This window comes from Lagopus muta, chromosome W (assembly GCF_023343835.1).
Source record: "Lagopus muta isolate bLagMut1 chromosome W, bLagMut1 primary, whole genome shotgun sequence".
NCBI classification, from domain to species: Eukaryota; Metazoa; Chordata; class Aves; order Galliformes; family Phasianidae; genus Lagopus; species Lagopus muta.
In genome coordinates, this window is record NC_064471.1 from 6,700,155 (window position 1) to 6,723,789 (window position 23,635).

Below are 23,635 nucleotides of genomic sequence, written 5' to 3' on the forward strand. Positions count from 1 at the left end.
TCTGGGGCTTGTCTTGTGCTTACCATGCCCTATATAATACTATTCGGGAGAGAGAGTTTCTGAGCTGAGGTTCAAGCCAAAGGGGGAGATCTCCAAGTAGAATCTGATCAGTCACAGAAGACACCAATAACAATGTTGGTAGCCCCTGTGGAAGGCCAGAAATGGAAACAGGTGTCCTCACGTCTTGAACAGAATGAAAAAGAAGCGGATGAGGAGATAAAGGAAGATCCAGGCGAGGGACCCTCCTCAGAACCACTATCATTGAAAAAGGCAACAGGAAAAAGTAAAAGACATGGAGAGAAGATTGAGGAGGAGGAAGTCACTGTTACCACCTGTATAACCAAGATGTTATAATCACAATATGATTGTGTATAATCAACAGATATCAAGATTTTATAATCACAATATAATCAAGAGAGTAAGGCAAAGCAAACAAGGATCACAAAAAGTGAAAAGAATAATTGGAAAAGCTTACCCTTGGGTTGAGCTCACCAGAAGATACCAAAAGAGGGGATCACTAGAACAGATCCTTCCCCTCTGGTAGCCAGCTCTTAAATAGGTCTAGGAGGGGTGGAGCCTGTCTCCCCCCCTTCCGGCAGCACAGGTGAATTGCCTTCACCTGTGCTCCTCTGGCTGACTCATGGCTCACCTCAGGTGATTAATCAGAGGTTCAGGCCGTGACTCAGCAGTTCCCATACACTCCACCCCTTCACAGCATGAACCAATGATCAGGTTAACAAAAGGGTAAGCTTTCCCTAATACAGAGATCCGGAATATCGCGACGCTTATACAATTTTATCGCGACGTATGTTGGTACAGTTCAAGACAAGTGATGATTAGTGGATGTCTATATTCTTCTATGGGCCAGTGCTCGATGATGTGACTGGAGGCATGAGGTCCTGAGGTGCAGGTCCGTTCTATGTTCCATCAGTCCCATGCAGACCATCACCAGGTGTTGTACGTGATCTGACAGCAACACTGGAACGCTTGATGGCATTTTGTTCCTTCCGGTGGTCCTGAAGGCTCACAGACTCACGGGGAGTAATACAGATGTTTTACAGGTACCAGGAGGGGAAGGTCTGCTCTCCAGGGCAAGATACAGGCTGTAGTTCTGTATTGGGGCAACACTTCCGCTTGTACTGGGGCACGTCCTGGCCGCCTGTACCACACCTTTTGGCCGGATATCTGCAGCTGCATAACGATATCAGGCACCAAAGGAGGTGTCCTGATCTGCCACAGGGACATGATGGGGGTCCCTTTAGCAATAAAGATTGGAGTGTTGACCACAATATCAGTAGGCCATGTACCTCTTACAGGAGGGACTACTGAGCCTCCCACCTCCAATAGTCTCCCCCAAGGTGCAAGTAGGCCACACCACTTGGGTCCTACCTGCACCTTCCAGGGCCATTTTATTTTATGGGTACCTGGCTCTAAGTTTTCAGGGGCAGGGAGCAGAAGATTATTTTCATTACCAATCTGGTGTCTTACCTGATGATCAGTGCCCGTAATTTGGATCCTAAGCGGGGTGGCCCATGTCGTCTGCAACATTCTCAGGGCACTGGGTCTGCCATCTCGAGGTCCCGCAGGGTTTCATACAGTCTTTTTGTCCACCCCTGCAAGGACTGGGAGTCTGTCTTCAGGGCAGCCTTAAGAATACCATTATAACGTTCGATGAGGCCTGCCCCCGTTGGATTATATGGCAGGTGGAATCGCCATTCGATGTTATTTTCTTCTGCCAAGCGCTGTATCGTTGCACCAGTAAAATGAGTCCCTTGGTCGCTCTCGATGACTTGAGGTGTCCCATAGGCAGACATCAGTTTAGTGAGTGCCTTGATGGTATATGCCTGATTTGCTTTCGGTACTGGATAGGCCTGCAGCAGCCCACTTGCAGTGTCGACACAGGTCAGGGCGTATCTTGCCCCTTCAGAACGAGGAAGGGGCCCGATGTAATCGACCTGCCATCGCTGGAGAGGATTGTGTCCCCTAGCAAGATGGGCTGTTGTTTCAGGCAACGATCTCGGTCTCATCTTGGAGGAAGCGTCGCAATCCTGGCATGCCTGGACGATATCAGATAGTTGTATGGGCAGTCCCCATGCTTTAGCAGCTGCCCACATTGTCTTTTGTCCAGCATGCCGTAGTTTCTGATGTAACCAGCGGGCGATGTTCTCAGATGGTGAATTCTCAATCCATCAAACTCGGGCCAGTGTGTCGGCTTCATCGTTTCCCGGTGACTGTAGCGGCTGATGACCAGAAACATGGTAGACACGTACATTCCTTTGTTTGACCGTATTCCATATGTCTAACCACGTCTTTGCCCCAGATCGGTCGGGCGTGGATAGTCCATTCCTGGGTGGCCCACTGTGCAATCCAAAGAGTGAGCCCCCGGTACACAGCCCAACTATCTGTGCAGATGTTCAGGCTACCATCACGGGGTTCCTTGGTTATAACCATCCACACGGTTCGCAGTTCTGCCCATTGGCTGCTCTGACCATCCCCCTCATCGAATCAGATTGTCTCGGTGGAAGGATGGTATGCTATTGCTCTCCACTTGCTCGGGTTGCCCTTGCTGGACCCATCTGTGTACCAGGCATCTTCAGGATAGGACATTTTCCCTCCTGAACGGGACTCTTCTCTGGTGGAGCGACCAGTATTTCTTTTGGTGCATCACTGTGATACGTCACTGGGCCTAGGATCTTCTGGAGTTCTTCTTTCAAGGGGGATGAAGACAGACTGCTCCTTTGGCTGAGGTAGGCGACTGATCGTGCCACTGTTTGTGCTTGGGCCACGCTGTCTTAAGAAGGTGGGTCAGATCTTTCACCCACCCCTGAATTGGCAGAGTGCTAACAGCAGCTGTTTGAATTATTGGCTCTACTGCCTGTAATGCCGAATAGGCAGCCAATAACTGTTTGTCAATCATACTGTATCTTTCTTCTGCTCCGTGCCAAACCTGAGACCAGAAACCAATGGGGGTCCAAACAGAACTCTGGCGTTGCCACAGGCCCCAACCGATGCCGTCTTGAGTAACATGAACGTCCAACTCAGCTGGGAGGGTAGGATCGAATATACCCAATGCCTGAGCTTGTTTAACTGCCAGTTTTGCTTGTTGGAAAGCATCCTGTTCTGTTTTCCCCCAGTCCCATAGCTGCCCCTTTTTTGTGAGTCTGTATAGTGGCCTTCACAGCTGCCCTAGGTGAGGTATAAAGGAACGCCAGTAAACCAATATACCTAGAAACTCTTGCAGCTGCTTTGATGTTGTAGGGACTGGGAACGCCTGAACCTTATCTGTGACAGCACTGGGTAGCACTTTGGTCTTTCCTGACCAAACCACCCCCAGGAATTTTACGGACAGGCCTGGACCTTGCACCTTTTGGGGATTTATAGCCCATCCCCTCTGTTGTAAATAGGCGGTTAATGAATCTGCTGCCTGTCCTACTGCCTCCAGTGAGTCGGATGTCAACAGGAGATCATCAATATAATGATATAGGTTAACATCATCAGGTTTTCTCCAGTCAGCCAGGTCACGCGCCACTAGATTGTGACAATACGTTGGTGAATGCACGTACCCCTGTGGCAGGACCTGAAAGGTCCACTGCCTGCCTCCCCACGTAAACGCAAACTGATCTTGCGATTCCTCAGCAATTGGGATACTGAAGAATGCATTTGCTAGACGTAGGACACAATGATAGGTTTTTATCTCCCTCCTCAATGTGCCCATTAGGGAGGCAATATAGGGTACGGCCGCATGAATAGGCGGCGTGACCTTATTCAATTCTCTGTAATCTACTGACATCCTCCATGTGCCATCCGACTTTCGCACTGGCCATATGGGGGAGTTATACGGGCTGTGTGCAGGTCTTATAATGCCCACTTTTTCTAATTCCTGCACCGTTCTCGATATTTCATCTTGCCCACCCGGGAGTCTATACTGTCTAACATTAGTAATCCGGCACGGTTTCAGCAGGCAAACAGGCTCATGTTTCGCATGGCCTCTTAATATTGCCTGCACCGCCCAGATACTGATACATCTTTGTCGAAGTCTGAACTCTCCCACAGTTGTTTGGAGAGCCAGACCCCATAGAATGTCTATGCCCAGGATGTATTCTTGGACTGGGGCAATAGACACCTTGTACTCCCGGGGTGGGAGACGCCCAACCCCTAATCTTAGCCATGTTTGGGTGACAGGAATAGTCGGTCCCCCAAAACCACCAATCATCACACTCTGTCGCCATCAAATTTTCCCGGATCTCCATAGATAATTGATGTTTCTGCTCCCCTGTCTACCAATGCCATCACTCTCTGAATATTTTTTCGGGACCAACAAATCGTTAATTCTACATAGGGCCTCTGGTCCCGTCTGGAGGCCCCACGGGGACTAACATCCCTTGTCACTGCATGAATTGTGCTAGGGCCAGTTCTTTTGCTTCTGACGGCTCAGGCATTGTGGCCCGAAACACCTGAGGTGGCTTCTTTTTCCTGTTTGGAATAATAAAATCCTCTAGGTTCCATGTTGTTGTTGGAACCCTCTCTATAGCTCTTACCCTTGATTTCTTAGGGTAGCTCTGGAATTTTTGATTGTCCTTTAGTTGTCTCCAGAGCTGGAGAAGGACGTGGTTGGGCTGGCGGTCGATCTTAGCAAATTGGACCCCAGCCCGAATTAAATCATTAAACATTTGTTTTCGGGATACCCTTATGGGTCCCGATGGAGGAGCTCGAGTAGCCGGCATTTTGGTTTTATTTACCAGCAGGACCTCTGCTTCCTCTAAAAACCGAATATTGCGCCTAGTCCGCAGGTGTTCTGTTTCTCCCAAGTTGGCAACTAACTGGGCAGCCGGCTGGACTACGGCTTCTGATGCTACAAGGGGATTTAATATGGAGACTAGGGTGCCGTACAGATGGGAGGGTGCTTGCTGTAAAATTAAATCTCTCATCCCTGCTGAAAATTTAACCATATCAGGGCCATCAAATGTATCTTCATAGATGGCCTCTCTTACACCCAGTTCACGGATATAGTTTTGAAGGTCCTCCATGGAGGACCACATACCGGTATGTAACGGTACGTCTGATTTATTCGGCCATACCATACGGCAGGCTGCCATTAACCAATCTAGTATGGAATGGTTTTCATCACGATATTGATTGCCTACGTATAACCTCTGCCTGAGAGCAGGATGAACATCATGGTGGCCAACTTGGATATTTCTGGGCCATTCACCAAGACACTTTCTGCCCCAGAATCCCATAGTCTCAATAACCAAGCCGGCACACTTTCTCTAGGCTTCTGCCGAAATCGTTGTACTAAGTCCATTAATTCTGTTGCCGTGTATGGCCGAGCTGTCACATGTAAATGAGTCTGGGCAGGGGGCCATTGATCAGGCTGCACCCCTGCCGGTCTGTCCTGTACTTTTTTTGTTTTTTGGGTTACAACAGGACGGACTTCCAGTGGATCAGTTAGAGTTGGACATTCAAGATCTGATTTGGATTTCTTGTTGTCCTGATCAACGAAGTCTGTTGATTCAGGAGTCTGGTCATCATTTATTGAAATATTACGAATTTGGCTTACAGGAAGATGTAGAATTGGCTTCTTCCCCGTTAAAACGCCAAGTTTGTGCTCCAGCTTTTCAATGCAGTCTTTCAAAAGCTGATTTTCAGATTCTAAAGTATTATTTCTTAAGTCCGCATGATTTAAAGTGGTTAATAGTGGCCATGCCACCATGGAGGCAGCCAATTGTCTTTCTTAGGTAGTGAAAACATCCTTACCATGTCCTTGAAAATAGTCTGCCATGCGATATGGGGAGAGATTGCCCATAACGCGTAAGGGCCCCCATTTTTCAATGATGGCAGCTAACTCATAATAGGGCGGTCCCTCAAATCCTGGGATCTGCCCTGGAATCATTTTCTCTAGAGGAGTATTGTTCTCCCCCTTGACCCATTTATAGAAATTCCACAGGAAAGACATGATGTTAATTTCAGTATATTCAGCCTGCCTGGCTCGCCAAGTGTATAACCAAGATGTTATAATCACAATATGATTGTGTATAATCAATAGATATCAAGATGTTATAATTGCAATAAAATCAAGAGAGTAAGGCAAAGCACACAAGGATCACAAAAAGAGAATAAGTGGAAGAGCTTACCCTTGGGTTGAGCTCACTAGAAGATACCAAAAGAGGAGATCTCCAGAAGAGATCCTTCCCCTCTGGTAGCCAGCTCTTAAATAGGTCCAGGAGGGGTGGAGCCTGGCTCCCCCCCTTCCAGCAGCACAGGTGAATTGCCTTCACCTGTGCTCCTCTGGCTGACTCAAGGCTCACCTCAGGTGATTAATCAGAGGTTCAGGCTGTGACTTAGTAGTTCCCATACACCACCGTTCGTTGATCTCTGAAGATGACTGATATCCAAGGCTCAAGAATGGAGTCTACACTGTGTCCGAATGAAACTATTGTCACCTTGTTGCTTCTCTGTTGGGACAGCAGGGCCTGTAGCTTGTCACCAGGTGGTAACAAAGCTTGCAAACCAGGAGGCATTGCCAGAGACTCAGCTGTTGACAGAGGGATTAGTAGATGTTTGGATAGGGCTGCCACCCTCTGGGAACGAGTGTTAGTAGCCGGGAAGGAAAGGTATTCCTTCAAAAATGGCTTGAAGGCTGCGATGAAAATGTGGGATTCATTTGAAAAAGGTATCCAGTATTTGAGGGAAATAGCCGTAGTGGAAATCCTATGTTTCTTCCTAATGATCCACGCTAAGACCATGATCCTGAGACAGTGAGGATTACGCCTGATATATCACAGAATCGCACAAGAACAGCACCAGAAAGATACGCCGGTACACTACCAGGAATGTTTGACAGATAGGAGGACCAACAGAGAAGACCCCCAGTTTTTGAATTGATTATTACACTTCAAAACTTTGAACAAAAGCTACCCCCATCTTGTGCTTCCATTTCAGCCATCTCACAAGTAACAGACAGACTAGATGAAATGCAAGAGCAATTGACTCTATTGATTAATTGTGACGAACCCGTAGTAGTATAAGAAACACTTGATGAAGATCAGGATGATCAAAGGAGTCTAATAGAGGAGCTGATCAAACTAATGAAAACCCAACTAATTAAAGGTGATGAACCCTCCTCCACACCTGTATCATCAAATATCTCAGCTATTAAAGGCAAACGCCTTCCTGCTCAAGCAAAAAGCAATAGTAAGACTACATCACGTATTGCCTTGTGGCGTTACATAAGTGACCATGTGTTGTGGTTTTGTGATTTTTTGTTGTCAGTATTCCACATCAGAACATCATGTGAACCAGTGGGAGTTAAACAGTTAATGTTCTTGTTCCATTTACTGCCTTTTATGGGCATTTTGAGTATTCTGAAGGGAGGGGAGGGGCAGCATTCCTGGAGGACTTGGCACAGAAGAAGACAGGTGGAACTCCGGACATAACCCCGGCGTCCCTCTGGGCTGGCTCAGCTCACTGTGGAGGGTACGTGCTTTCCGCACTGTCGTTGACTCGCACTTTGGGTACTCTTGTCTCTCTCATTTGGTTTGATTTGGTTACATTTAGTAAATTACCATTCCTCCACAGATCATTGCTGGTGTATTCCTTTTTCTAAACCCATCTACTAGCTCTCTGCCCTTCCCCCCCCCATCCCGGAGCATACGGCCAGCGGCGTGCCTTGCTGTGAGGCTGAGGCCAGCTGGATCGTGGGGCAAATTGCTAGTACCCCTTCCTTTTTTTTTTTTTTCCCCTTCACTCATTTGTCTCTCCATTATACTTTTTTATTTTTTTCTTCCTAGGCCTGTGCCCCCCCCTTGTCATGGACACAGATAACTCTGTGACAATTATCGGTGGAGAATGTGGGCAGCTATGGATCTTTACTTCATCTTAATAGCATTGTATAGAGTACTAAGTACCATTATGTTCTTTGGAACATATTGGTTCCTTTTTAAGTTCATCATGTTCAGTGTCGAAGTTGCATATACTTATAACTAATTAAGGGTATTGATGGAGACACCTGCCTGGTTCCTATACATCCTGACTAATTTAACAGACAACATGGTGTTTGGACTGGATTCCAGGTGCTCTTCCCAGTTCCTTATGCATGTTCGGGGTGCCAGCTTAGGTACTGTTACCAGTCTCTCTAAATGTATTCTCTGTGATAGGATTTTACATTATGTGGAGGAAGCTTTCCCCAAAACCAGAGAATGTGGAGTGGCAGGGAATATTGAGAGGTTTAGGAAAAATCTTAGAAGGGTGGGGAACCCCGGTGTCATGGGATTTTACTCTTGAACACCTGTGGGATCCTGAGGAACGAAGCAAGCATTTGGGTAAGGGATGGTGCAGCTCAGAAAGATCTGAGGAGGAACAGCTTATTTGGGGATTGGCTTCTGCTTACCGAGCTCTATATGATACTATTCTGGAGAGAGAGTTTCCAAACTGAGATCCGAGCCAAAAGGGGAAACCCCTGGTTCAATCTTGATCAGTCACAGGAGGCACCAGTATCAATGTCAGTTGCCCCCATGGAAGGCCAGAAATGGAAACAGGTGTCCTCACATCTAGAACGGAAAGAAGAAGCGGAGGAAGTAGAGGAAGATCCAGGCGAGGGGTCCTCCTCAAAACCACCACCACTGAGAAAGGCAACTGAGAAAAGTAAGAGACATGGAGAGGAGAATGATGAGGAGGGAGTCACTGTTACCACTATTCTTTGACCCCTGAAAATGACTGAAATCCAAGGCACAAGAAAGGAGTTCATGCAACACCAGAATGAAACTGTTGTTGCCTGGTTGCTTTGGTGTTGGGACAACAGGGCCAGTAGCGTGTCCCTAAATAGTAATGAAGCTTGCCAACTAGAAAACATCAACTGAGACTCAGCTATTGACAGAGGAATTAGTAGATGTACGGACGGAGTTGCCACCCTCTGGGAACGAATGTTATTAGCTATGAAGGAAAGATATCCCTTCAAACTCTAGCTGGAGCCTGGGCTGAGAAGCTGGAATACTGTTGAGAAAGGCATCCAGTATTTGAGAAAAACAGCCGTAGTGGAAATGCTGTATGATCCTGAGTTTGTTCGTAACAATCCACACCAGGACCACGATCCTGAGAGAGTGATGAGTACACCCGAAATATGGTGGAAGTTTACAAGAACAGCACCGGAAAGGTATGCCATTTTACTGGTAGCAACATACAATATATATGAAGACCTAACCAGAAGACCCCCAATTTTTGAACTGATTCTTACACTGCAAAACTTGGAACAAAAATTACTGCCATCCCATGCTTCCATATTAGCCATCTGCCAAATGACAGAAAGACTAGATACAATGGAGAAGAGACAGGATGGCATGCTGGAGGAATTGTCTCTAGTGATTAATTGTGATGACATAGTGGCAGTAATGGAAACACTGGATGAAGACCAGGATGATCAAAAGAATCTGCTGAAGGAGCTGGTCAAACTGATTAAAGTCTCAGCTATCAACAGCAAACGCACCACTGCTTGAGCAAAAGGCTGCAGTAAATTTATGTCCCATGATGCTTTGTGGAGCTCCTTACGTGAGCATGGAGAGGATATGAAGAAGTGACACAACGAACCCACTCATGCATTACGAGCACAGGTGAGAGGATTACAAAACAGACCAACAACCACTGAAATTGCTCCCGTTACTGCAGGTAACAAATTGATAGGACCTGCCCTCAGCCAAGGGAGGGAAAGGGATAGAGTGTATTGGACTTGTGTGGATTTGATGGCCTGGCACATCAGAACCACAGAAATATACGGCACTGGTAGACACTGGTGCACAGTGCACTCTGATGCCCTCGAGTTATAACGGGACAGAAATAGCCAAGTTGGCCACCATGACTGTCCATCCTGCTCTCAGACAGAGGTTATACATGGGTCATCAATATCGTGATGAAAACCATTCCATACTAGAATGGTTTATGGTGGCCTGCCGTATGGTATGGCCGAATAAATCGGACATACCTTTACATACAGGCATTTGGTCCTCCATGGAGGGCCTTCAAAATTATATCCGCGAACTGGGTGTAAGAGAGGCTATCACAGAATCACAGAATCACAGAATCACCCGGGTTGGAAGGGACCCCAAGGATCATGTAGTTCCAACCCCCCTGCCTAGCAGGGCCACCAAACATACATATTCAGATCAGGTTGCCCAGGACCCCGTCCAACCTGGCCTTAAACACGTCCAAGGACGGGGCATCCACAACCTCCCTGGGCAGCCCGTTCCAGGGCCTAACCACTCTCCTAGTAAAGAACTTCCCCCTATCATCTAACCTAAATCTTCCCTCCTTCAACTTAAAACCATTTCCCCTAGTCCTGCTGTTGTCAGCCCTTTTGAAGAGTTTACTCCCCTCCTGGGTGTAGGTTCCCTTCAGGTATTGATAGGCTGCAATGAGGTCACCCCGCAGCCTTCTCTTCTCCAGGCTGAACAAGCCCAACTCCCTCAGCCTGTCCTCATAGGGGAGGTGCTCCAGCCCCCTGATCATCTTAGTCGCTCTCCTCTGGACCCTTTCCAAAATCTCTATGTCTTTCTTGTACTGAGGGCTCCACACCTGGACACAGTACTCCAGATGGGGCCTCACAAGAGCCAAGTAGAGAGGGACAATCACCTCCCTGTCCCTGCTGGCCACCCCTCTCCTGATGGAGCCCAGGATCCCATTTGCCTTTCGAGCTGCCAGAGCACACTGCTGGCTCATATTCAGTCTCTCGTCCATCAGGACCCCCAGGTCCTTCTCTGCCGAGCTGCTCTCAAGGACCACTCCTCCCAGCCTGTACAGGTGCCTGGGGTTCTTCCGGCCCAAATGCAAAACCCTGCACTTTGCCGTGTTGAACCTCATCAGGTTCACCCGAGCCCAGCCCTCCAGCCTGTCGAGGTCCCTCTGAATGGCATCCCTTCCTTCCACCGTATCAACCGCACCACTCAGCTTGGTGTCGTCAGCAAACTTGCTGAGGGTGCACTCAATTCCCTCATCGATGTCATTAATAAAGATGTTAAAGAGCACCGGTCCCAAGACAGACCCTTGGGGGACACCACTTGTTACCGGCCTCCACCTGGACATAGAGCCATTGACCACCATCCTCTGTCTGCGGCCTTTCAACCAATTGCTTATCCATCGGGTTGTCCACCCATCAAATCCACTTCCCTCCAATTTGGAGATGAGGATGTGGTGGGGGACCATGTCAAAGGCCTTGCTCAGGTCCAGGTAAATGACATCGGTAGCCTTCCCTTCGTCCACCAATGCCGTCACTCCATCATAGAAGGCCACAAGATTAGTTAGGCATGACCTTCCTTTGGTGAAGCCGTGCTGGCTGTCTCGGATCACATGCTCATTCTTTATGTGACCGAGCATATTGTCCAGGAGGATCTGTTCCATGATCTTCCCAGGCACGGAGGTGAGACTCACCGGCCTGTAGTTCCCCGGGTCCTCCCTGCTCCCCTTCTTGTATATGGGAGTGACGTGACCCTTCCTCCAGTCGTCCGGGACCTCACCTGACAGCCACGACTTCTCAAATATGATGGAGAGCGGCTCGGCAACCACCTCGGCCAGCTCCTTCAGGACCCTAGGATGCACGCCATCCGGCCCCATAGACTTGTATTCATTCAGTCTAAGGAGGCACTCTCGGACTTGCTCTGCCCTTACAGTGGGGAGGGATTGATCCTTGGTCCCCACATAGAGGTTTGGGGATGCAGGGTTCAGGGACGTGAAAAAGACTAGAATCCTGGCCACCAGTGAAGACCGAGGTGAAGAACTCATTCAGCACCTCAGCTTTCTCTTCATCTGTTGAAGCCAGTTCTCCTTTTAAATTTACCAATGTAGGTACGCCCGTTTTGGCCTGTCTCTTCTGGGCAATGTACCTGTAGAAGGTTTTCTTATTGTTTTTCACGTCCCTTGCCAAGTTCAGTTCTGCCTGCGCCTTGGCTTCCCTGATCCCACGTCTGCAAGTCCGGACGGCATTCCTGTACTCTTCCCAGGTGACACAGCCTTGTTTCCAGAGCTTGTACACCCCTTTCTTCGCCCTCAGTTCTCTCAGCAGGTCCATGCTGAGCCATGCCGGTTTCCTACCTCGCCTGCCCACTTTCTTATTCAGCGGAATGGAGACCTCTTGTGCTTCCAGGAGGGCATCTTTGAAGAGCCGCCAGCTCTCCTCAACATCCATGTCTTTGAGGGCAGCGCGCCAGGGGATCTTGGCCAGCAATCCATTGAGTAGCTTGAAGTCTGCTCTTCTGAAGTTCAGTGTCCTGGTCCTGCTCTTTGCCAGGCCCACATCGCTTGAGATCACAAACTCAACCAGGGCGTGGTCGCTGGAGCCCAGGCAGCCTCCAACCTTGACGCCTTTGATGATCTCCTCAGCGTTGGTGAGCAGCAGGTCCAGCAACGCTTCACCTCTGGTCGGTCTGTCCAATACCTGAACCAGAAAGCTATCATCAATGGATTCCAAGAGCCTTCTGGAGCTCTTGCAGCTCGCCGTGTATCTATGAAGATACATTTGATGGCCCTGATATCGTTAAATTTTCAGCAGGGATGAGAGATTTACTTTTACAGCAGGCTTCCTCCCATCTGTATGGCACCCTAGTCTCCATATTAAATCCCCTTGTAGCGTCAGAAGCCGTAGTCCAGCAGGCTGCCCAGTTAGTCGCTGACTTGGGAGAAACAGAACGCTTGTGGACTAGGTGCAATATTTGGTTTTTGGAGGAAACAGAGGTCCTGCCGGTAAGTAAAACCGAAATGCCGGCTACTCGAGCTCCTCCATCGGGACCCATAAGGGTATCCCAAAAACAAATGTTTAATGATTTTATTCGGGCTGGGGTCCAAGGGTCCAATTTGCTAAGATCGACCGCCAGCCCAACCATGTCCTTTCGAAGCTCTGGAGACAACTAAAGGACAATCAAAAATTCCAGAGCTACCCTAAGAAATCAAGGGTAAGAGCTATAGAGAGGGTTCCAACAACAACATGGAACCTAGAAGATTTTATTATTCCAAACAGGAAAAAGAAGCCACCTCAGGTGTCTCGGGCCACAATGCCTGAGCCGTCAGAAGTAAAAGAATTGGCCCTAGCACAGTTCATAGAGTGACAAGGGATGTTAGTCCCCATAGGGCCTCCAGATGGGACCGGAGGCCCTATGTAGAATTAACAATTTGTTGGTCCCGAAAAAATATTCAGAGAGTGATGGCATTGGTAGACAGGGGAGCAGAAACATCAATTATCTATGGAGATCCGGGAAAATTTGATGGCGACAGAGTGTGATGATTGGTGGTTTTGGGGGACCGACTATTCCTGTCACCCAATCATGGCTAAGATTAGGGGTTGGGCGTCTTCCACCCCGGGAGTACAAGGTGTCTATTGCCCCAGTCCAAGAATACATCCTGGGCATAGATATTCTATGGGGTCTGGCTCTCCAAACAACTGTGGGAGAGTTCAGACTTCGACAAAGATGTATCAGTATCCGGGCAGTGCAGGCAGTATTAAGAGGCCATGCGAAACATGAGCCTGTTTGCCTGCCGAAACCGCGCCGGATTACTAATGTTAGACAGTATAGACTCCCGGGTGGGCAAGATGAAATATAGAGAACGGTGCAGGAATTAGAAAAAGTGGGCATTATAAGACCTGCACACAGCCCGTATAACTCCCCCATATGGCCAGTGCGAAAGTCGGATGGCACATGGAGGATGACAGTAGATTACAGAGAATTAAATAAGGTCACGCCGCCTATTCATGCGGCCGTACCCAATATTGCCTCCCTAATGGGCACATTGAGGAGGGAGATAAAAACCTATCATTGTGTCCTACGTCTAGCAAATGCATTCTTCAGTATCCCAATTGCTGAGGAATCGCAAGATCAGTTTGCGTTTACATGGGGAGGCAGGCAGTGGACCCTTCAGGTCCTGCCACAGGGGTACGTGCATTCACCAACGTATTGTCACAATCTAGTGGCGCCTGACCTGCCTGATTGGAGAAAACCTGATGATGTTAACCTATATCAATATATTGATGATCTCCTGTTGACATCCGACTCACTGGAGGCAGTAGGACAGGCAGCAAGCGTCAGATTCATTAACCGCCTATTTACAACAGAGTGGATGGGCTATAAAACCCCAAAAGGTGCAAGGTCCGGGACTGTCCATAAAATTCCTGGGGGTGGTTTGGTCAGGAAAGACCATGGTGCTACCCAGTGCTGTCATAGATAAGGTTCAGGCATTCCCAGTCTCTACAACATCGAAGCAGCTGCAAGAGTTTCTAGGTATATTGGGTTATTGGCGTTCCTTTATACCTCACCTAGGGCAGCTGTGAAGGCCACTATACAGACTCACAAAAAAGCGGAAGCTATGGGACTGGGGGAAAACAGAACAGGATGCTTTCCAACAAGCAAAACTGGCAGTTAAACAAGCCCAGGCATTGGGTATGTTTGATCCTACCCTCCCAGCTGAGTTGGACGTTCATGTTACTCAAGACGGCATCGGTTGGGGCCTGTGGCAACGCCAGAGTTCTGTTCGGACCCCCATTGGTTTCTGATCTCAGGTTTGGCACGGAGCAGAAGATACAGTATGATTGACAAACAGTTATTGGCTGCCTATTCGGCCTTACAGGCAGTAGAGCCAATAACTCAAACAGCTGCTGTTATAGTCAAGACCACTCTGCCAATTCAGGGGTGGGTGAAAGATCTGACCCACCTTCCTAAGGCAGGGGTGGACCAAGCACAAACAGTGGCACGATGGGTCGCCTATCTCAGCCTAAGGAGCAGTCTGTCTTCATCACCCTTGAAAGAAGAACTCCAGAAGATCCTAGGCCCAGTGACGTATCACAGTGATGCACCAAAAGAAATACTGGTCGCTCCACCAGAGAAGAGTCCCGTTCAGGAGGGAAAATGTCCTATCCCTGAAGATGCCTGGTACACAGATGGGTCCAGCAAGGGCAACCCGAGCAAGTGGAGAGCAATAGCATACCATCCTTCCACCGAGACAATCTGGTTCGATGAAGGGGATGGTCAGAGCAGCCAATGGGCAGAACTGCGGGCCGTGTGGATGGTTATAACCAAGGAACCCGGTGATGGTAGCCTGAACATCTGCACAGATAGTTGGGCTGTGTACTGGGGGCTCACTCTTTGCATTGCACAGTGGGCCACCCAGGAATGGACTATCCACGCCCGACCGATCTGGGGCAAAGACATGTGGTTAGATATATGGAATACGGTCAAACACAGGACTGTACGTGTCTACCATGTTTCTGGTCATCAGCCGCTACAGTCACCGGGAAACGATGAAGCCGACACACTGGCCCGAGTTTGATGGATTGAGAATTCACCATCTGAGAACATCGCCCGCTGGTTACATCAGAAACTACGGCATGCTGGACAAAAGACAATGTGGGCAGCTGCTAAAGCATGGGGACTGCCCATACAACTATCTGATATCGTCCAGGCATGCCAGGATTGCGACGCTTGCTCCAAGATGAGACCGAGATCGTTGCCCGAAACAACAGCCCATCTTGCTAGGGGACACAATCCTCTCCAGCGATGGCAGGTCGATTACATCGGGCCCCTTCCTCGTTCCGAAGGGGCAAGATATGCCCTGACCTGTGTCGACACTGTAAGTGGGCTGATGCAGGCCTATCCCGTACGAAAAGCAAACCAGGCATATACCATCAAGGCACTCACTAAACTGATGTCTGCCTACGGGACACCTCGAGTCATGGAGAGCAACCAAGGGACTCATTTTGCTGGTGCAACGATACAGCGCTGGGCAGAAGTAAATAACATCGAATGGCGATTCCACCTGCCATATAATCCAACGGGGGCAGGCCTCATCGAACGTTATAACAGTATTCTTAAGGCTGCCCTGAAGACAGACTCCCAGTCCTTGCAGGGGTGGACAAAAAGACTGTATGAAACCCTGCAGGACCTGAATGAAAGACCTTGAGACGGCAGACCCAGTGCCCTGAGAATGTTGCAGACGACATGGGCCACCCCGCTTAGGATCCAAATTACGGGCACTGATCATCAGGTAAGACCCCAGATTGGTAATGAAAATAATCTTCTGCTCCCTGCCCCTGAGAATTTAGAGCCGGGTACCCATAAAATGAAATGGCCCTGGAAGGTGCAGGTAGGACCCAAGTGCTGTGGCCTACTTGCACCTTGGGGGAGACTATTGGAGGTGGGAGGCTCAGTAGTCCCTCCATTAATAGGTACATGGCCTGCAGATATTGTGGTCAACACTCCGATCTTTATCGCTAAAGGGACCCCCATCATGTAACTGTGGCAGATCAGGACACCTCCTTTGGTGCCTGATATCGTTATGCAGCTGCAGACGTCCAGCCAGATGGTGTGGTACAGGCGGCCAGGACGTGCCCCGTACAAGCAGAAGTGTTGACCCAGGTGTCATGGTTCTATGTTTTTTGTTTGTTTGTTTTTTTGTTTTTTACATTGGGTTTCAGTATTCCACATCAAAACATCATATAGTGTACGGGGCATTTAAGTGTTAACGCCCCAATCCCAGGTACCTATCCCTGGGAATATCGGAATATCTTATATTCCGAATATATAATAAAAAAAGTTTTCCTCCATAGATTGTTGCCGCTGTTCTTTTCCTCCCTTCCTTCCTTCCCATTTTTTGTGGGACTGGGGTGGGGGGGGGAGGGCAGAGGCCTTTCGACCCTGTCACGGACATAGATTGATCTAGTCAACTCCGTGACAGATTTTTTTTCACCCAACGTGGGGCTCGACTGCTTTTTAGCTTTTAGAACGAATCTTTTTTTCTCTCTGCTCTTAGAGAACTTCGTTAGGGAGCATTATCAGTAGTTCTGGTTTCTGTGCTGGAAAACCTGACCTTGAAAGATTAGGCGTACTGCCAGTGTTCTGGGATATTTGTAAACTTTGAGCGCTACTTAGTCTGGGTAGTGCCTTTTTTGTCTTTTGTTTTTCTTCTTTTTTTCCTCTTGTTAGCTTCAATTCATTAATCCCTTTTTAGCAGGCACCACCGATGAACCCACTTGTTATCGTGGGGGCACTGTGTAAAGGATTTAAAGCAATGGTGTTACTCACAACCTACTGGCCAATAATCCATCTCACACTTACGTGTTTTGGAATTGCATCCGTATATAGGTACCTAATGGCACTGATGGAGACACCTATGTTTTACCTATATGCAATGTGGTATGATTTGAATTTTGACATTTACATCCCGGAAGGAATGGCTTATTTCACAAACAACTACATCCCTAATGGAATAGCTAATTTTACAAACAACACGATGTTCAGACCAGTCTCCGGGTTTTCTTCTCGGTTTGTCAAACGGTTTACGAATCTTGAATTAATACTCATGTTGGTGTGCGTGTCATTAAGTTCTCTGATTGTGAATAATTGTGAATAATAAGAGTGAGGAGTCTATTCCAAAACCAGAGCATGATGACTAGCAGGGAATATGGAGAGGTTTAGGAAAGGTCTTAGAAGCATGGGGACCCGCAGTGTCATGGGATTTTACACTTGAACACCTGTGGGATCCTGAGAAACTAAGCCAGTATTTGAGTCAGGAACGATGCGGCTTACATAAATCTAAGGAGGTACAACTTATTTGGGGTTTGGCTTGTGCTTACCGTGCCCTATATAATACCATTCTGGAGAGAGAGAGTTTCCGAGCTGAGGTTCAAGCCAAAGGGGAAAATCCCCAAGTCAAATCTAACCAATCACAGGAGACACCAGTAACAATACCAGTTGCTCCTGTGGAGGGCAAGAAATGGAAACGAGTGTCTTCGCGTCTTGAACGAAAAAGAGAAGAAGAGGAGGAGGAGGTGGAGGAAGATCCAGGCAAGGGGCCCTCCTCAGAACCACCACCATCGTGAAAGGCAAAAGGAAAAACTAGGAAACATGCAGAAGAGAGTGATGAAGAGGAAGTCTCTATTACTACTCGCCGGCCTCTAAAGATGACTGAAATCCAAGGTTCAAGAAAGGAGTTTACACGGCACACGAATGAAACTCTTGTTTCGTGGTTGGTTCGCTGTTGGGACAGTGGGGCCCATAGCTTGTCTCTGGATGGTAATGAAGCTCGCCAACTAGGCGCCATTGCCAGAGATCCAGCTATTGATAGAGGAATTAGTCGATGTTCGGATGAGGCTGCCTCCCTCTGGGAACGAGTGTTAATAGCCGTGAAGGAAAAGTATCCCTTCAAAAATGGCTTGAAGATTGCGATGAAAAAATGGGATACAGTTGAAAAGGGTATCCAGTATTTGAGGGAAATAGTCATGGTGGAAATGCTGTATGACCCTAACTTTGTTCCTAACCACCCACAACAAAACCGTGACCCTGAAAAGGTGAGGACGACGCATGAGATATGGCAGAAAATCGTGACAACAGCACCGGACAAATATGTCGCTACACTAACGTCAGCATGTGACAGATACCAGGAACAACAGAGAACACCCTTAGTTTATGAATTAATTGTTATGCTCCAAAACTATGAACAATTGCTGTCCCCAATTCATGCTGCCGTGGCTGCTATATCAAAAGTGACGGAGCAAGTGTCTCAACTGATTAACCGTGACAAACCTGTAGCAGTATCAGAGATCGAGATAATCAAATGAGTCTATTGAAGGATTTGAAGGAGATGAAGATGATGAAATTTATGCAAGCCCACCTAACTAAAGACGATGAACCTTCCTTCTCACGTACACCATCAAAAATCTCAGCTGTTAGAGGCAAACGTTCTCCGGCTCAAGAAAGGGATAATACACCGCGAATTGCCTTATGGTATTACCTACGTGACCATGGAGAAGACATGAGGAAGTGGCACCGTGAATCTACTGCTGTACTGCGAGCACGGGTGAAAAAATTACAAAGCAGATCAACCACCAGTGCAGTTGCTCCAGTTACCACAGGTAATGAATAGAGGGGCCCTGCCCTCAGTCAGGGAGGGGAAAGGGATAACAGAGTATATTGGACTGTGTGGATTCGATGGCCTGGCACATCAGAACCACTGAAATATAAGGCACTGGTGGACACTGGTGCACAGTGCACTCTGATGCCCTTGAGTCATGAAGGGACAGAATCAATCCATATTTCTGGAGTGACCAGGGGCTCTCAAGAATTGACTGTGTTGGAGGCTGAGATAAGCCTCACTGGTAAGGACTGGCAAAAACATCCTATTGTGACGGGCCCAGGGGCTCCATGTATACTAGGTATTGATTATCTCAGAAGGGGGCATTTCAAGGATCCTAAGGGGTATCGATGGGCCTTTGGAATAGCTGCTGTGGACACAGACAACATTAAGCAGCTGTCTGTTTTGCCTGGCCTGTCAGAAGATCCGTCTGTTGTGGGGCTGCTGCGAGTAAAAGAGCAACAGGTACCGATTGCCACAAAAACGGTGCACAGGTGGCAGTACCGCACCAACAGGGATTCTTTACTCCCCATTCATAACTTAATTCGCCAACTAGAGAGACAGGGAGTGATCAGCAAAACTCACTCGCCTTTTAACAGCCCCATATGGCCAGTGCGTAAAGCCAGTGGAGAATGGAGGCTGACGGTGGACTACCATGGCCTGAATGAAGTCACACCCCCACTGAGTGCTGCTGTGCCGGACATGTTAGAACTCCAGTATGAACTGGAATCAAGACCGGCCAAATGGTATGCCACCATTGACATTGCTAATGCCTTCTTTTCCATTCCTTTGGCCAAAGAATGTAAGCCACAGTTTGCTTTCACATGGAGGGGCATTCAGTATACCTGGAACCGTTTGCCCCACGGGTGGAAACACAGCCCGACCATTTGCCATAGGTTGATCCAAACTGTATTGGAACAGGGCAGTGCTCCTGAGCACCTGCAGTACATTGATGATATCATTGTGTGGGGCAGAACAGCAGAAGAAGTCTTTACAAAAGGAGAGCGAATGATCCAAATTCTTCTGAGTGCTGGTTTTGCTATTAAGCAAAGCAAAGTGAAAGGACCTGCCCAGGAGATTCAATTCCTAGGCATAAAGTGGCAAGATGGCCGTTGTCACATCCCGACAGATGTAATCGACAAAATCACTGCTATGTCTCCAACCACTAGCAAAAGAGAGACACAATCTTTTCTGGGTGCAGTGGGCTTTTGGAGAATGCATGTTCCAAACTACAGCCTCATGATAAGTCCCTTATTTTATCTGACGCAAATGAGCAATGAGCTTACATGGGGCCCTGAGCAGCAGCAGGCTTTTGAACAGATTAAACAGGAGATAGCCCGTGCCGTGGCCTTAGGGCCAGTACGGAAGGGACAGGGTATAAAGAACATCCTCTATACTGCTGCTGGAGAGAACGGTCCCACTTGGACTTTGTGGCAAAGAGCCTCAGGAGAGACCCGAGGCCGACCCCTGGGATTCTGGAGTCGAGCCTACAGGCGGTCGGAAGAGGGCTACACTCCAACTGAGAAGGAGATCTTAGCTGCATATGAGGGGGTTCGGGCTGCTTCTGAAGTAGTCGGTACTGACACACAGCTCCTTCTGGCACCTCGACTGCCAGTGCTGAACTGGATGTTTAAAGGAAAGGTTCCCTCCACCCATCATGCTACTGATGCCACTTGGAGCAAGTGGATTGCACTGATTACACAACGAGCACGGATGGGGAACATCAGCCGTCCAGGAATCCTAGAGGTCATCATGGACTGGCCTGAAGGTAAAAAGTTTGGAACACCACCAGGAGAAGAAGTATCACGTGCTAAAGAGGCCCCACCATACAATGAACTACCAGAGAATGAAAAGAAATATGCCCTGTTCACAGATGGATCGTGCCGTATTGTGGGAAAGCATCGCAGATGGAAATCTGCTGTGTGGAGCCCCACACGACAAGTTGCAGAAGCCACTGAAGGGAAAGGCGAATCTAGCCAATTTGCAGAGGTAAAGGCTGTCCAACTGGCCTTAGATGTTGCTGAGCGGGAGAGGTGGCCAGTGCTTTATCTTTACACTGACTCATGGATGGTGGCAAATGCCTTATGGGGGTGGTTACAGCAGTGGGAGCAAAATAATTGGCAAAGAAGGGGTAAAGCTATTTGGGCTGCTGAACTGTGGAAAGACATTGCTGCCTGAACAAAGAATATGGTTGTAAAAGTGCGTCATGTAGATGCTCATGTGCCCAAGAGTCGGGCTACTGAAGAACAGCAAAATAACCATCAGGTAGATCGAGCTGCCAGAATTGAAGTGGCTCAAATAGACCGGGACTGGCAGAACAAGGGTGAACTATTCCTAGCCCAGTGGGCCCATGAGACCTCAGGTCATCAAGGGAGAGATGCAACATACATATGGGCCAGAGACCGAGGGGTGGACTTAACTATGGATGCCATTGCACAGGTTATTCATAACTGTGAAACATGTGCCATCATCAAACATGCCAAGAGGATGAAACCCCTCTGGGAGGAAGGGCGATGGCAAAAGTACAAATATGGGGAGGCATGGCAGGTTGATTATATCACCTTGCCACGATCTCGCAATGGTAAGCATTATGTGCTTACTATTGTGGAGGCAACCACTGGGTGGCTTGAAACATATGCAGTACCCCATGCTACCGCCCGAAACACCATACTGGGTCTCGAGAAACAAGTCCTGTGGCGACATGGCACCCCAGAAAGAATTGAGTCAGATAATGGAACTCATTTCCAAAATTCTCTTATAAATACTTGGGCCAAAGATCATGGCATCGAGTGGATTTACCATATCCCCTATCATGCACCAGCCTCTGGTAAAATTGAACGATACAATGGATTGTTAAAAACGCTGCTAAAAGCACTGGGTGGCGGAACATTCAAGCACTGGGAGAAGCATTTGGCAGAAGCCACCTGGTTAGTCAATACCAGAGGATCTATCAATCGTGACGGTCCTAACCAATCCAGTTCCCTACATACCGTAGAGGGAGATAAAGTCCCCGTTGTACATGTAAAGAACATGTTAGGAAAGGCAGTTTGGGTTCTTCCAGCTTCTGGAAAGGGCAAACCTCTCCGTGGTACAGTTTTTGCCCAGAGACCAGGATCCACTTGGTGGGTAATGCAGAAGAATGGGGATGTCCAATGTGTACCACAAGGAAACTTGATGCCGGGGGAGTGCAGTCAGTAATTCTATGTATGTATACATATATAGCCATGTGTGAGTAATGCATTTTAATCATTTCTTGTTTGTTTGTATATATGTATATATATTTTAAGCATGATGTAACGATGTAGAATAAGGGGTGGAATGTCATGGTTCTATGTTTTTTTTTGTTTTTTTTTTTTTGTTTTTGGGTTTCAGTATTCCACATCAAAACATCATGTAGTGTACGGGGCATTAAAGTGTCACTGCCCCAATTCCAAGTACCTATCCCTGTACATTACAGAAGTCACGGGATCTGACCCTTCCGGGTGGGGGGGGGCGCTCTCTTGCTGCCTTGCAGTGGGTGCTGGAGGGTGCTTTCCTAGCCGTTCCAAGCTTTTCAGGTTTGACTCGGTCCCGGGAACTCTCTCTCTCATCTTGTCTGATTTATTCATCTCAATTTCAATTAAATTGTATATATTGTGTTATTTTGTATTCCGATATTATAGTAAAATAAGTTTTCCTCCATAGATTGTTGCCGCTGCTCTTTTCCTCCCTTCCTTCCTTCCCATTTTTGTGGGACTGGGGTGTGGGGGGGGAGGGCAGAGGCCTGTCGCCCCTGTCACGGACATAGATTGATCTAGTCAACTGCGTCACACCAGGATAGAAATATGGCCTGTATCTTGCCCTGGAGAGCAGACCTTCCCCTCCTGGTACCTGTAAAACATCTGTATTACTCCCCGTGAGTCTGTGAGCCTTCAGGACCACCGGACGGAACAAAATGCCATCAAGCGTTCCAGTGTTGCTGTCAGATCACGTACAACACCACGTGATGGTCTGCATGGGACTGATGGAACATAGAACGGACCTGCACCTCAGGACCTCATGCCTCCAGTCGCATCATCAAGCACTGGCCTATAGAAGAGTATGGACATCCACTGATCATCATTCGTCTTGAATTGTACCAACACACGTCACGGTAAAATTGTAGAAGCATCGCGCTATACCGGATCTCTGTATTAGGGAAAGCTTACCCTTTTGTTAACCTGATCATTGGTTCACGCCCTGAGGGGGTGGAGTGTATGGGAACTGCTGAGTCAGGGCCTGAACCTCTGATTGATCACCTGAGGCAAGCCATGAGTCAGGCAGAGGAGCACAGGTGCAGGCAATTCACCTGTGCTGATGGAAGGGGGGGGAGCCTGGCTCCACCCCTCCTAGACCTATTTAAGTGCTGGCTCCCAGTGGGGAAGGATCTCTTGTGGTGTTTTGTAGGTTAGCCTATCATAAGGGTAAGCTTTTTATTTATTCTCATTTGTTATCGTTGTCCATTTTACCTAACTCCTTTGATTGTATTGTGATTGTAGCATCTTGATATCCATTGATTATATATTTGGATTTTTTTATTTTCTTGATTAATGAAGTCTGTTGATTCAGGAGTCTGGTCATCATTTATGGGAATGTTAGGAATTTAGCCTACAGGACGATGTTGAATTGGCTTTTTCCCTGTTAATACACCATGTTCATACTCCAGTTTTTCAATACAGTCTTTTAAAAGTTGGTTTTCAGTTTCTAAAGTATTATTTCTTAAGTCCGCATGATTTAAAGC

General features: G+C 47.9%; 3 protein-coding genes across 9 annotated transcripts in view; 2 read left to right on the plus strand and 1 right to left on the minus strand.

Annotated features, from left to right (window-relative positions):
* LOC125686467 (uncharacterized) overlaps positions 1 to 20,693 on the plus strand; it is a 144,983-nt gene extending 124,290 nt beyond the window's left edge. Inside the window, exon 2 of the mRNA XM_048930459.1 lies at positions 20,623 to 20,693. The gene's annotated coding sequence lies outside the window, so the exon portion shown is untranslated. The remainder of the gene's footprint in view (positions 1 to 20,622) is intronic.
* Positions 1 to 23,635, minus strand: part of LOC125686461 (mesoderm induction early response protein 3-like) — a 296,480-nt gene that overhangs the window by 212,979 nt on the left and 59,866 nt on the right. The gene's annotated exons all lie outside the window — the stretch shown is intronic.
* The window catches only part of LOC125686465 (uncharacterized), a 187,120-nt gene that overhangs the window by 117,878 nt on the left and 45,607 nt on the right, over positions 1 to 23,635 (plus strand). Inside the window, exon 2 of one of the 2 annotated variants that reach the window (XM_048930458.1) lies at positions 20,866 to 20,914. The exons of the other annotated variant lie outside the window; for it this stretch is intronic. The gene's annotated coding sequence lies outside the window, so the exon portion shown is untranslated. Of the gene's footprint in view, positions 1 to 20,865; positions 20,915 to 23,635 lie in introns of those variants that run through there. 2 annotated transcript variants of the gene reach the window in all.